The sequence below is a fragment of the Rhyacophila brunnea genome, unplaced genomic scaffold (genome assembly GCF_057557595.1).
Source record: "Rhyacophila brunnea isolate RB1 unplaced genomic scaffold, BYU_Rbru_1.0 scaffold_17, whole genome shotgun sequence".
NCBI lineage: Eukaryota > Metazoa > Arthropoda > Insecta > Trichoptera > Rhyacophilidae > Rhyacophila > Rhyacophila brunnea.
In genome coordinates, this window is record NW_028232827.1 from 4,628,767 (window position 1) to 4,642,923 (window position 14,157).

Sequence of the window (14,157 nt, forward strand, 5' to 3'; positions counted from 1 at the left end):
ATTAATTTTTCATTGTTAAGGGGGGGCATGCTCAGCGTAGGTCAAAATGGAGCTTTTGTTCTATTTTCAAAGCATGATCCTGGACTTAAACATTGTAGATAATCTATTTATATAATTTTGAAGCCTTATTATTCGTTACATTTATTTTACACATTTGATGACTGCATAAAGTATTTTTATTACATAAAATAGTATTCTTTTAAACCTCTCGCTCTAATGTTTTAAAATATAGTCATATTTCAGTACATGTATTTGCAGTGGTGTTAAGATTTTTTACATTCATTATTTTTTAAACGCATTTATAAAACCATCAGTATAATTTATATCGACATTATTATAGTGAACTATTTATGATAAAAAATTATATTGATAATCTCTGTGATCCCAAATTAGGCATTTTATTATTCAAAAAATGGGCAAGATTAACATATTTGAAGATAATTCTAAAGATACTAATTATAAGCTATGTCTTTGACCATTCAAGTGTGATAAACATCCTACGAATAATGATTGCTTTATAATAATTATTGACCTAAGAATAAGGTAGTGTTTTTTTGAAATACGCCATTTCTTTTGGCATTCCCCAGTGGTTAAGCTACAACATACGGCCGTAGCCATAAATTGACAAACTATAATTGAAGTAGGGAGTAAAATGATGTTAACGCGCGTGTTTGAACATGTACCTAACCGATAAACGGTAAACAGCCTGAAAAATGCATACATAGTTAAATATTTCTAATGTTTATTTCTATAATATCAATCATAAATAACACAATACAAATTCCAAAACTCTTCAAGAGCATACTTCAGTGAAACGGCAAATAATTTTCAACAATAGGTGCGACGAAATTTTGGACTCGCTGGCAATCGGAGAGCGAAAGTCGAGGTGTGAACACGTCAATTTGTTTCGTGATGGCGGCGGGGGTATTAATTCTTAAATCGTGTAAAGATGACTAAAAAACGTTACCCATTTACTTGAAAAAGAAAACATGTCAATGAATATATTATTATTGTTACTGATGAACAATAAACAGAACATTAAATGGACGCATGTTGAATTTTTATGATAAATTATATTTTGTTCGGCACGCGTCATTTACACAATCCGCGCATCGCCTAGTCACGATATTTTTAGACCTTGCCCCAGCTGAGGTATAGCCACAGAACAGATTATTTCTGAGTTCCCTGGGTATAGCCTTAACGATCCGTTCGTTATAGCACTTATGTATTAGTATGCTTAAAATAAATTTAATTTGTGTGTAAACACGGGTGCATCAAGCATCCATCGCGTTCTTATGTTTTAACCTGAACGTCTTATATTTGTATTTGTTGAATAATCGTGAATTTGGCTGTCCTGCGTGGGACAATCTATTTTTACCACGTTTTTATTAGCTAGTATTCTTGTTTGTCCGGTACAGATTTTTTTCTTGTGTGTCCAGTATAAATTATTTCTTGTTTGTTCAAGATTTGTATTGGATGATTGAAGATAACCAACTTCCCGACTAGCTAGACATTTGAAACTTTAAAATATTACCAGAACACGACGGCAATGCATTCTTTTAATACTTTTAGCCATTTTTAAGCAGAATTGAATTCATTTTCAGTTAATTCTATTTTGTATGGAAATTTATTATTGTTGGTTGCTAAGGGGGTCCTAGCAACTAAATTATTATACTAAAATATGAAATGACAAAATGACATTTCAGTATTTCTATCAAGTACAATAAAAAGTTTTTATTAATACATAGAATATATAATAGAAATAGAAAAGTTATTTCGGAAGAAATCTGTAATCCAATCCACTATTATTGGTTGCTAAGGAGGTGATCCTGGCAACTAAATTATAAATATATAGGTGCGTTACTATGGAAATCAAAATGACATTTTAGTGTTCAATATTAATTGTTTGTTGCAAAATAGCAAAATAATGATTTGTCGACAATTGCCTTATTTGTCCTAAATTATTAATACATAGAATTGTCCAGTTTATATGATTCAACAGACAATTTAAAAACGTGGCATATAAAAAGTTCTTTTTATCTTGTAATTATTTCTATCTGAAAATGTTGCCTCTGCTATAAAGCGCCATTGAGTGTTTAAACTATGCATACTATATTCAACCATGTTCGATCTTAAGAAGATCATAATACAAGATCATATTATGGTTCTCCATTGAGTGGAAGTTATATTAACAGATTTTTTGATTTTATGTTAGCCACTTGCTCAACCTATTAAATCCATATCCTTGGTCTAAATACACATTGACACTGACGACATGTAAATTTTTTCCAGACCCATGATTCGAACCCGGGACCTACGACATTGTAAGGCGACACGCTACCGCTCGGCCGTCGTGGGCAATGATATAATATTATATCCTAATAATCCTTTATAGTTATGTTGACTACAGAGAGATAAGCTACACGCACAATTTTAAAAGCCATTTTAAAATTATTTCGTTTTTTCATGTGTTTATGTGTTTACATGTTTTATTGAGACTTCTTTATCCGTAAAAAAATGTTATTACCCTATTCAGGGTAATTCCCCGACCCGTGGTCTAAACTATTTGAATATTATCGATTTATGGTAAGGTGAACTATTGGCAATGAATCGACAATGTACCTCGTAACTAGATACTAGAAAACTTCTTAGTTTGTCTATGAAAAGTCGATCTGTAACAATGTCATTTTGGCATAACAGTTTTCTCGGCGCGACGTTCTTCCGTGACGACTTATTTAACTTTCCCGCTTTGTGAGATGATAATGACATGGAGCACGCGATGCAAAGCGAAGGTATTTGACCTTTTGACAATAAAAGTTATAAAAAAAACCCATTTAAGGTAGAGGCACGCGTTCGCTTTTCTTCTCGTATATGTATATTATTTCCTGTAATAATAATATTATATACGCGGAAGTGATGTAAGTAGTATAAATAAATCAAATGTATTTTATGCTAATTATTCAAAATTGAATAGCTTTTATGACTCCATAAATTTATTAAATTTGAAAGACTCCGATATGCGTGCGTGTCACGTACGAACAGCTATATCTACATTTGATCACTTCATCTTCCACTTCACTTCAACTTTTTAATTCTGGTTTTAACACCTAGAGTAGTTTTGCGCATACTTTATACTACGTTGTAGTTGTGAACCTGTCAAGTAGCATCGCACAACGACAATTAACATGTCTCGATTACGCTTGAAGTATGCGATTGGCGAGACAGTCAGCACTTTTACGTGTAAACAGTTATTATCGCGATAGATTGATTTATACCTCGTTTACACGTGCATGGATTTACTGCTGACAGTACGTATTATCGCGCATTACAGTAAACACACGTGTAAATTTGCCCTATTATCGTGCAAGTTGCAATATTGCATGCCTGGATCAAAAAACGTTCAGAAGCTTCTGAATTTACACGCAATAATTGGTACTTGCATGGCGGATGCGCATGCGCAGTAGAAAAATAGTGGTAAACCTGCCAGAAGAAATACGAACTACACCGCACAGAACATTTTGACGTTTAGCGACTATCTACAAACCTGTCCGAACTTGTCAAATAGCTTGAAAAGACAGTCTAAGACGAATAAACAGGATTTTAGTTGCGTTTTTTATATTACGGACATTCGGCTTTAACGGACACCCCCTCACCCGCATTAATCCGTTATATCGGGGTTTTACTGTATTTTGATACATATTTCGTTTAGAATTCTTCAAAAGTTTAATATTTTTGGCTTATTTGGCATAAAATTATAGTATAATTTACTATTATACATTGTTTGCGGAATCATTCGGTTGCCAACACTTACGTGATGTTGAACAGAAAGAAATCCATTGGTGATGAAAAATATGGCGTGGTTTTTTCGTGGTTCACTAGAGCTTAGCCTGTGTTTTTTATCCGCTTTGTAAATAATTATACAAAATACCTACATATTATATTATTAATTTTCCTTGTAAAAGATTTAGGATAAAATATGTATATTATTTGTCAAAACCACCTTTTTATAGCCCACACAACCTTGACATATCAGTTTGTTTATTGAAGTTAGGAAAAATACAATATTTAATTTGGCCGTACTTAATTATGCAGAAAGGAACCAACCCACACAAAATAAAAATATAATGTTGGCTTTAAAGATTTGCATATAATTTTTTTATGAGACCCTTTTTTGGCCAATCTGTCATAATAAGTGATAATTTTATTATTCTGAAATGCAGTAATCTTTAATGCGGACTGACAACAAACTTAAATCGTGGGAAAACGCTTAAAATTTGTTTGGAGTATATTATGTAAACGTGTTCTTTCACCCCATTTCGAGAATGTTTTTTTCAGGGAAACTCAGAAATAATGGGAACTGAAATACATATGAACCTTAACCTTGGTCTCGGGCACCGCAATCGAGATCGCGCGTTTGGAATTCATGCCGTTGAATTCAATAAATTAAAAATGATTTTTTAATTTTAATACTAACGTAATTTTAAATGAATATTTAACATGTGTTTCAGACGTAAATAGTGGGAAATACAAACGCCAAATCGGGAATTAAATGTACTAAAATAAAACATCACGCAAATAGTGGGAAATCTTGAACTCCACCCATGTAAAATCGAGGTCGTACTTAATTTGGAAACAACATGTGGATTAGTTTCTTTCTGCATATGTACCATTGTTAATTTATTATAAAGTAAAAGTTTATTCTTAACAATAACATATTAAAAAAAACCACTAAATATTCTCAATTTCACAAAATAACCTGCTTACGGCACGACATGTGTATCTCGCCTATTATAAATGATGCCGTGTACGTCAGAAATAGTTTTTTTTTCTGCCAGTTTCAGCAGGTATTTCAACAGGAAAATTATTCGGTATAATATACTGAATTACCTTATAATAACGTATTATATTATATTTTATTTATTGTATTGTTGGTGGCCATAACCTTGGTTAGTGTTATGCGTACTCTTTCCTTACTTACATCAGTTACATCCTTCTGAACCATACGTGAGATGCTTTGTTGGTGCGTGTTCATAGTAGCCATTAGGTTTCGAAAAACTTGATGAGGTCAGAATCATCAGACATTTTGTAACATTTATGATAATTGTATTGTGACGTTGCCAGATCATAGCTTTCGCAAGATTCTATTGATCAAAACCTTTTGCTATACTACTTTATGAAAATTGAGCCTAACATAGATGAAAATGACGTTAAAATGCACCTCTGTCGGCACGTTCACAATACGATTTTTGAACAGTTACCTAATACTGAGATCGCCATGCACTTAAATGTGCTTTGACTGAATGTACATGACTTTAAATTAAGAGTGCCCGTTGGATAGAGGAGTACGTTGAGGAAAAATTTAAAATTGTAATACATATTTAACAAAAGCTAATACAAAACTGCCGAACAATCTAAGTGAAGAGATCTTCATGTTGGCCATTTGACGCCGCAAATTTTATAAATGCAACAAAATTGGCCTTTGTGGCGACCAGGTCGGACGGCCCAATGAGCTCAACAGTTGGTTGAACCGACTAGAGCGTCTCTTCCCTTTAGAAGTATATTTTCCAACATTCCCAGAGTATTTGGTTTACATCCTTTAGTAGTTCTCCGCCACATGGGCATGCTGGTTGGTGTCCAAGCTCAAAGAGCACGGCAGCGAATCCACCGTGGCCAGTCAAAAATTGACATATTTTTGGAAATAACAAATATATTGTGTGCCTGCTTGGGTCTAGGACGATTCGGCGCCGGGACAACTGGGTGCCATGCAATAGAATGGAATTCGAAAATAAATAAGCGTTCATGAATTATAGGTACTTTTAAAATATATATTTAATATTATTATTTATATTTAAATTATTAAATATTTAAATATGCACACATAAATAATGATTTAATTGTGTATGTGTTTAAGTTCCAATGAGAATAGAGTTCTTTTATTCTTATATAAAGTCTCAGGCATGATAATTCTCAATTCGCAATAAAAAACATTATGCTGCAAAATGAATTAAAAGTAATAAGTACCTAGTAGATAGAAACTGATTAAAATCACTCGTCTACTTTCTACATAAAATCGTAACGTACGTCTATTTATTTCATTCGACAGTGCGGAGCCCAATTGTCCTGGCGTCCAGTTGTCCCATTTCCGCCTGCTCTTGGTGGAGGCATCCTACTTTCATTGCCAAATCTTTGACGCCGTATCCAGCATCATTATTTGACGTATTGTCCGCTTTTTCATTGATACTTTTTCAGCATCAAGCTTTGGATGCGGGGCACGGTGATAGTCACCAATAATTACTACCTTCTCAGCTTTGAGGAATATCGTGGATGTACCGCGTAACTGTGTGTGTGTAAGTCGAGATGGAGAATCCCGGCCAGTAACTCCGATCAGGTTACCGCATTACGTTCGAACATTATTAATCAGCCTGTCTATGTAGTCGGCCTTGGGTATGATCGACCAAAATCCATAGACTAAGAGGACATCCATGGACTGAAACCGTATGCGGTTTAGATCCGTGTGCCATACTAAACTTATGATTTTTGTTCATGAAAATATATTTTCACTAAATTTGTAAGTGTAACTGTATGGTTTAAACGGATACGATCCGATATTTATAATATACTTTGTGAAAATATATTTCCATGAACAGAAAAGATAAGATTAGTATGGTATACGGTTCGACACCGCATACGGTTTCAGTCCATGGATAAAGTCCTAATAACTGTAGCATATTCAAAACAACAACACATTTTTTTAATATAGCCTTAGGGGTATTAATTCTCGTGCTTTGGTAATGGATTTTATATTCAAACACAATTATGTAATAATATAATATGTATCATTATGGTAAAATAATCTGATTATAATTTCTTCCGGTGTATTATATAACAGAAAGCATGTGCTGATTTAATAGCAGATATTGTATTAATTATATTTGACGCTTTTTCCTGATCAGCATGTATATTATAATGTAATAACAACTGGTTCAAGTCAGTGCATAGAAATAATTATTTGTAATCGTATTTAAACACTACAGTGTTACCAACATGTAGCTCAAATATATCCTCCGTTTATAATGTTTGAGACTTTCACGGTTGTTTTTTTTTTATCGTAATAGATTTTTGGGTTTCCACCGTATGTACTTCGTCCTTCTTTCCTCGACGATCCGGGCTCGTTGCAGAGGCCATTATCAAGAGATATGTGTTAGAAACATGCATATGCAAGACTGAAATCACCACGTTCTCAAGTGAGCTTTGACTGAGTTTACTGAAAGACTTAATTTAATAAAAAAAAAGTGCCATGGGACTCATGGGAGAGAAAGCCATGGAGGCTCAACAGAAATAAATAAACAAAACTATGTGAAAAGATCTTCAAGTCTGTAATAAGACGCCGGAATTTTTTTTAATGTAATATAATTGACCTTTGTGGCGACCAGATTGGACCGCCCGATGGGCCCAACAGCTGGTTGGACCGACTTAAAAATCTCTTCCGTCTCGGAGCACATTCTCGGTCACTCCCACAGGATGTGGTTTGCATCCTGTAGTTCTCCGCCACATGGACATATTGGCCGGGTAATAAGTCCAAGCTCGTAGAGCTTGGCAGCGAATTGACCATGTCCTGTCAAAAACTGACTGGTGTAGCAGTCAGGAGTCAATTTGGTTATCTCCAATCGCCATTGTATATTCGGAAGGAACAAAAATAAGACGTGTGTCTGCCCTTGGTAGAAGCATGCCACTTTCGCTGCCAGGTTTTGTGAGAGTCCAGTTTTTTTATAATCCAACAACCTCAGTTTGGGTATATCACTCTCATTTTCTCTTCCGGTATACTGAGATTTTTTGTTGTTGGTTAGTGGTTGGCTGTCTTGCAGAACCATACATAGACGCGTCCCTAAGATACGTGCCTATCTTTAGGAGGCCAATTTCGCTAACTTAAATTGCGTAGCCTACTGTATCCAACATAATAATTCGTCATATTAAAACAGATAGTAAGTCTACGAAAAAAGGCAGTGACCCAGAATGAAACCATTTAAAATACGGCTAAGACTCGCTTAAGTCAAGCTAAATTAGTAACTCTGAATGGTGCTTATTGCCAAGTTAATCCGGATGGTTATGCATTGTGCTCTTAGTTAGAGCATTAACCGTTGTTATATCTGGTTGACCTGTAATTTTCAAAATTATGATATCAATGTCACTTTCATTACACGGGTGCCGAAACCATTACTGAAAATTCATGCAACTCATAAAAACCGGAAATAGATGACGGAATCGCAAAAATTGCGGAAATCGTTATTAAAATTAGGTATTATGATGAAATTTTAGAGTTTTTTGAACGTTGTCATTTCATTATCTATATTCTATGTTCATATACGGTAAAGTCAATTTTATTCGTTATCTTTGTATATATCTAATCCATTATCAAAATTATATTATAAATTCTATATATTATGTTGGTTAGTTAGTCGATAGCTACTTCGGTTGCCTCTCCATTATCAAAGCTATAAACAAAAGCGATTTGTGCATTTTACTTAGTACCTAATACCGATTATAGAAATTAGTGTTATACTTACTTAAGTAACTTAATAGCGCCTGTAAACGTGCATGTATTCAATTGCACCAATATAATGCATTTTAAACTATCGCGGTAATAACTACACGTAAAAGTACCTACTCACTGTCTCTCAAATTTCATTCTTTAAGTATAAGCGAGACGCGATGTTGTCATCGTATTGGTGCTATTTGACAGGTTCGTACAAGTTCGTAAATAATCGGTAGACGCCAAAATAATATATGCGGTGTAGTTCGTATTTCTTCCGGCAGGTTCGCCACTATCGTTCTACTGCGCATGTGCAACGCTATGCAATTATCAATTATTGCGCAAAAATTCAGAAGCTTCTGAACTTTTTTAATACATGCATGCAATCTAATAATAGTGTTTACACGTGCATTTGCTTGTTATGACCGCGATAATACGTACTGTCAGCAGTATTTATATCCATGCACGTGTAAACGGGGTATTACTTTAAAACTGGTTATTAAATTTAATATTGTATGGTGAGTTTAAATACATAACTGATAATGGTGTGACAATTGAAATAACTATCGACCAAAATAAACCAGTCTGTAGAATTTAATATACTTACTAATATATCATTTTGTAAAATGGAATTCTAACAAGCCTAAATGTTATAATAATTAATACTCGATTTCTTAAAAAAAAAAAACATTCATAAACCACAATCGATTATTTTGGTATATTGGCCACATTTATACTTATGTGAAGTATTTAATATTATATATAATATTATTTAAATATATATAACTAAGTAATTATTATTATTTAGAATTAATAATAAGCCATGTAATTTTGGTCTCTCTTCAGTAGGGATTGCTATGTTTTATCAACCGTCATAAGTCTTGGCTATCTGGAATTCTACTCTGCCTTGTATAATTATGAGGTCCGTTTATCCACAATAGACACATGCATGAAAAAATAAATACTTTATTTATATTATAATAATCCTCACTGATATAAACATAGACGCGATTGTGTAGTCATGGTAACATTACGATATTTTTTTGTGTGCAAATTCGGACGTCTCGAATGTCATAATATTATTATGTCGCATAACATCATTTTTCAATTGAAAGTAGTGAAAGTGAACTGTGAAGTCGTTGGTGATCAGAGATCATTTTCTCAAAAAGATGAAATATGTATCATCCTAATGAATAATTGTCGGACATTGGAAATTAGTAGCATCGATTCATGCAGATTCAAACACGCGCGTTAACATAATTTTACTCCATACTTTAATTATAGTTTGTCAATTTATGGCTACGGCCATATGTTGTAGCTTAACCACTGGGGAATGACAAAAGAAATGGCGTATTTCAAAAAAAACACTACCTTATTCTTAGGTCAATAATTATTATAAAGCAATCATTATTCATAAGATGTTTATCACACTTGAATGGTCAAAGACATTGCTTATAATAAGTATCTTTAGAATCATCTTCAAATATGTTAATCTTGCCGATTTTTTGAATAATAAAATGCCTAATTCTTGTCAAATTTGGGATCACAGAGATTATCAATATAATTTTTTATCGTGAATATTTTACAAAAATTATCTCGTAATAAATTATACTAATGGTTTCATAAATGCGTTTAAAAATTAATAAACGTAAAAAATCTTAACACCACTGCACAGTTATGTACCGAAATATGACTATATTCTAAAACATTAGAGCGAGAGGTTTAAAAGAATACTATTTTATGTAACAAAAATACTTTATGCAGTCATCAAATGTTTAAAATAACTATAAAGGATAATAGGGCTTCAAAATTATATAAGTAGATTATCTACAACGTTTAAGGAGTGTCCAGGATCATAGTTTGAAAATCCAATAAAAACTCAATTTTGACCTACGACGAGCACGTGGGCCGTTACACTACAATGCAGTTGATCCAATCAAGTTGACAATGTGGTCTACACAATATGTAATCCATTCGGCAAAGCAAGATTGTTGATTGTATATTTGTACACAAATAATATATTGCCAGAAATGTCAAACGATTTCCATTTTACAGTGCATACGAAAGTCTTAAAACGGCCCTGCAATATAACAGCTTAACCATCTAAATCAATGGTAGTCAACCTTTTTATACCCACCGCCAACTTTTGTATCTCTGTTAATAGTAAAATTTTCTAATCGCTCACCGGTTCCACAGTAATGGTGATTTATGATGTAGGGAAGTAAATTTACTTTATAAAATTTATAAAGCATAAGTTACAGTAAGTCAAAGCATATAATAATAATTACTTACCAAATACTTTATGTCAGACTTTCGCTAGGTTTGGCAGAATACATCTTTATAAAACATTTACTGTAGTTAAATCTATCTTTTTATTTATACTTTGCATACATAGAAGCATGAAGTTTTTACATAGATACATTTAATAAACTATTCACTGAGGCCGATGCCTCTACCGCCCACCATGAAAGCTGGAACGCCTACTAGTGGGCGGTAGGTACCGGATTGACAACTCCTGATCGAAATCGTTTAATTTTTAAGTATTTTTTGATGTTTACGTTTTATTACTTGGAGTATATCGCTTTTAATGTTTTATGTATGTATTCTATCACGTAATATTTCATATTATTATTTATCTTTTAAAACGATAAAAGCAATAATAATTTATTGATTTTCTAATATACGTAAATGGGAAGTTTTTTGTGTTCATTAAAAGCATTACTTCATTGAACATTCAATTTCCCATAATCAAGTAATGCTACCTATTATAAATAATGAAAAAATATTATAGTCTTTCACAACAATTGTATTGTGTTTTAAAATATTTGAAATGGGTAAATTATTTTAGCAAAACATTGCCATAACAACTAAATATATTACAACATAATAAAGAGGTTTTTATTCGTAGTCAAATCAATTTTGTTTTCGTTCGATGTTCGAATTTCGCCGCGGTCAGATACAAAGATTCATTGCCAACCGCAAAAGTGCATCTGTTTTTTTTTTTAGTAACTTTTATGGCGTAAATAAACTTATTGGTCTGTTGGCGATTTTTGAAGGCCAGGCAAATATTAATTACACAATGTTTTTCTCACTTGAACGAGCAAGGTCGGACACTGCGCTGATTGGACGAATTTTAATTACTTATTTATTAAAACGAGTTCGATGGGGATAATTAATAAATTATTATATAAAACATTTTTTTAGTCTGTCATGGCTTGGTGGATAATCTTGTATTTGCCGAAGCAGATAAGAGCTTTACAGGATGACATTTAATTTATCCTCTAAGGCAAAAGGGCTAAGAAATTCTTAACTGAACGATGTCCTGCTTAACAGTAGAAACTAATGTGTAGTAATGTAACCAGCGGTGATTTGCTTTGACACAGATGATGCAATCGTTTCGCCAGAAGATTTGAAAGGGGGTCTTGAAACAGTTAAAACCACACAAATACAAGTATTAAATTTTATATATAAACATCTTATAAAGATGCGTATTTATTACAAATTGACTTTACAGTATTACCTAAACCATAACAATCCCTATAACCTACAACTAATATCATAGGGGTTCATTACATAACCACTCAAACTGATAGATACTTATAGTTACACAAAAAATAAAGCACTAATATTATTATAATATGTTATCAATGTCATCTGCAATAATAATTATTTTTAGTTAAAGGTGTGAATTTAGGAAAGAGATTAAAATTTTAATAAGATATGTTGCTTGTTAGAATTTATCGGATGTTTTTTTTTATCGTGTGTCCTCAAAACCAGTCAGTACCGCATGCTTACAAGTCCCTAAGACCACCACTGAACGTTGTATAAAGTGTCTCCACTGTGAATCGACAGCTGTTATCACCTCTAAAGTGAACTTATTGTATTGACTCAAAGATGGAATTTTGTCTTGAACATTCATTTGTGCTGTATGAAATTTAATAATATATGCGTTAATACAAAGTGATAGATAATATATCGTCACTGTTCTGGCAGAAGACACTAATTCGAAAAAATGACATATTGAGTTAGTTATACCAAAATGTTCCTTATTTCAAACTTTATCGTCTGGAAACCTTCTTAATAAATAAACAGTCTTTATTTTAAAGTCATCCTTTTTACGATTACTTATTAAACTCACATGATAGACCATTTCAAATATTTTAACAACTTCAAAGTCAAATTACTCAAAACTAGTATTCTCCAGTTAGTGTGTTCTGCCAGAACAAAGACGATATATTCTATTCATTCATATATATATTAGCACTATAACAGGTTGTGATATAGTAGTGAAACAGTAGTGTAGTAATCGAAATGAAGTAATCACAAACACACAGGCTTTGAGAAAATCGCATTGTGACCTCACCGGATCGAATTCGGAGCTCCCTGATTATTAAAAGCCATCGATTTACACACTGGACTACGATGGCTGCCTATAAAATCATCATAATTATTGGCATTATGATCTCTATTTCTCATTTCCTTAATGTCAGTGATGCCTTCAGCTTTATACATCGTCTAACAAAACAAGCATAGTTCTTCCAATTCTTCTTTTCTCGTTTTGGTCTACTTTACAACGATAAATATACAATGATACAACATTTAAAAAATACTATCATCACTCAATTGTATGTCACATAAACGCATCACTAATATTATTCAAGGTAACGTCAGGTAGTTACTTATTTAAGAAGATGGTGAATTATCTTCTCAGAGTATTATTAAAGTCAAATTAAGCCATGGACCTTGATGCAAGTTTTAAAACACGATCAAGGTTATTGGTAATGGTCCCAAAGATCACTGAACAAGTTTTCTGAAGGGCACGCAGGTATTTTGATACTTGTTCGACCAGGCGCGCACACAAGGGGGGGATTTCGGGCCATCCCCAGAAACGGAATGAATAATTTACAAATGGAATCACTTATAATAATTAAAAGAACATATCAAAAATCATATATATCAAAAAATTCAAAATTTCGGATTATATTCTAACATATCTTTGGTATACAACCAAGCCAAAAAAAAAAACTGTTGACTTTTAAAACAACACAAGTCCTGGACTCGTGTTGACAATGATAATTCATTGGAAGTCCTGTAGGACATACATTTTGTTTGCGGGATGGCAGAATTCCAGTAACAATGCCTACTTCTAAGGCCTATCCTTAAGGCAATGTACCAATAAACAAGAAAAAAATGAATGATATAAAAAGCTTGATAAAATATATTGATCCAACACCACTTGATTTTTATAATGAAATAATCAACTGGAAAACGACAGAAAGTGAAGAAAGACACGAAATCGAAGTTTTAGATTAAATGTGTTCTTTTTCTTAATGTGCCATCCCCTAGCGGAGGTCGGCCACCATCAAGGCGATCTTATCTTTGTCGTCTGCTACCCGGAATAGTTCAGTAGAGCTGCACTCGTACCAATCACGGAGGTTCTTAAGCCACGAAATGCGGCGCCGTCCTCTGCTACGCTTCCCATTGATCATTCCTTGAATGACAAGTTGGGGAATGCTGTATTTTTGTCCTCTCATAATGTGGCCGAGGTACTGTAGTTTCCTGGTTTTGATACTACGTAGAATTTCTCGGTCCTTCCCCATTCGATTGAGAACTTCAACTATTGTCAC

General features: G+C 33.2%; 1 protein-coding gene across 1 annotated transcript in view; it reads left to right on the forward strand.

Moving 5' to 3' along the window:
• The window catches only part of LOC147073586 (uncharacterized), a 147,361-nt gene that overhangs the window by 20,686 nt on the left and 112,518 nt on the right, over positions 1-14,157 (forward strand). The window lies entirely within an intron of this gene.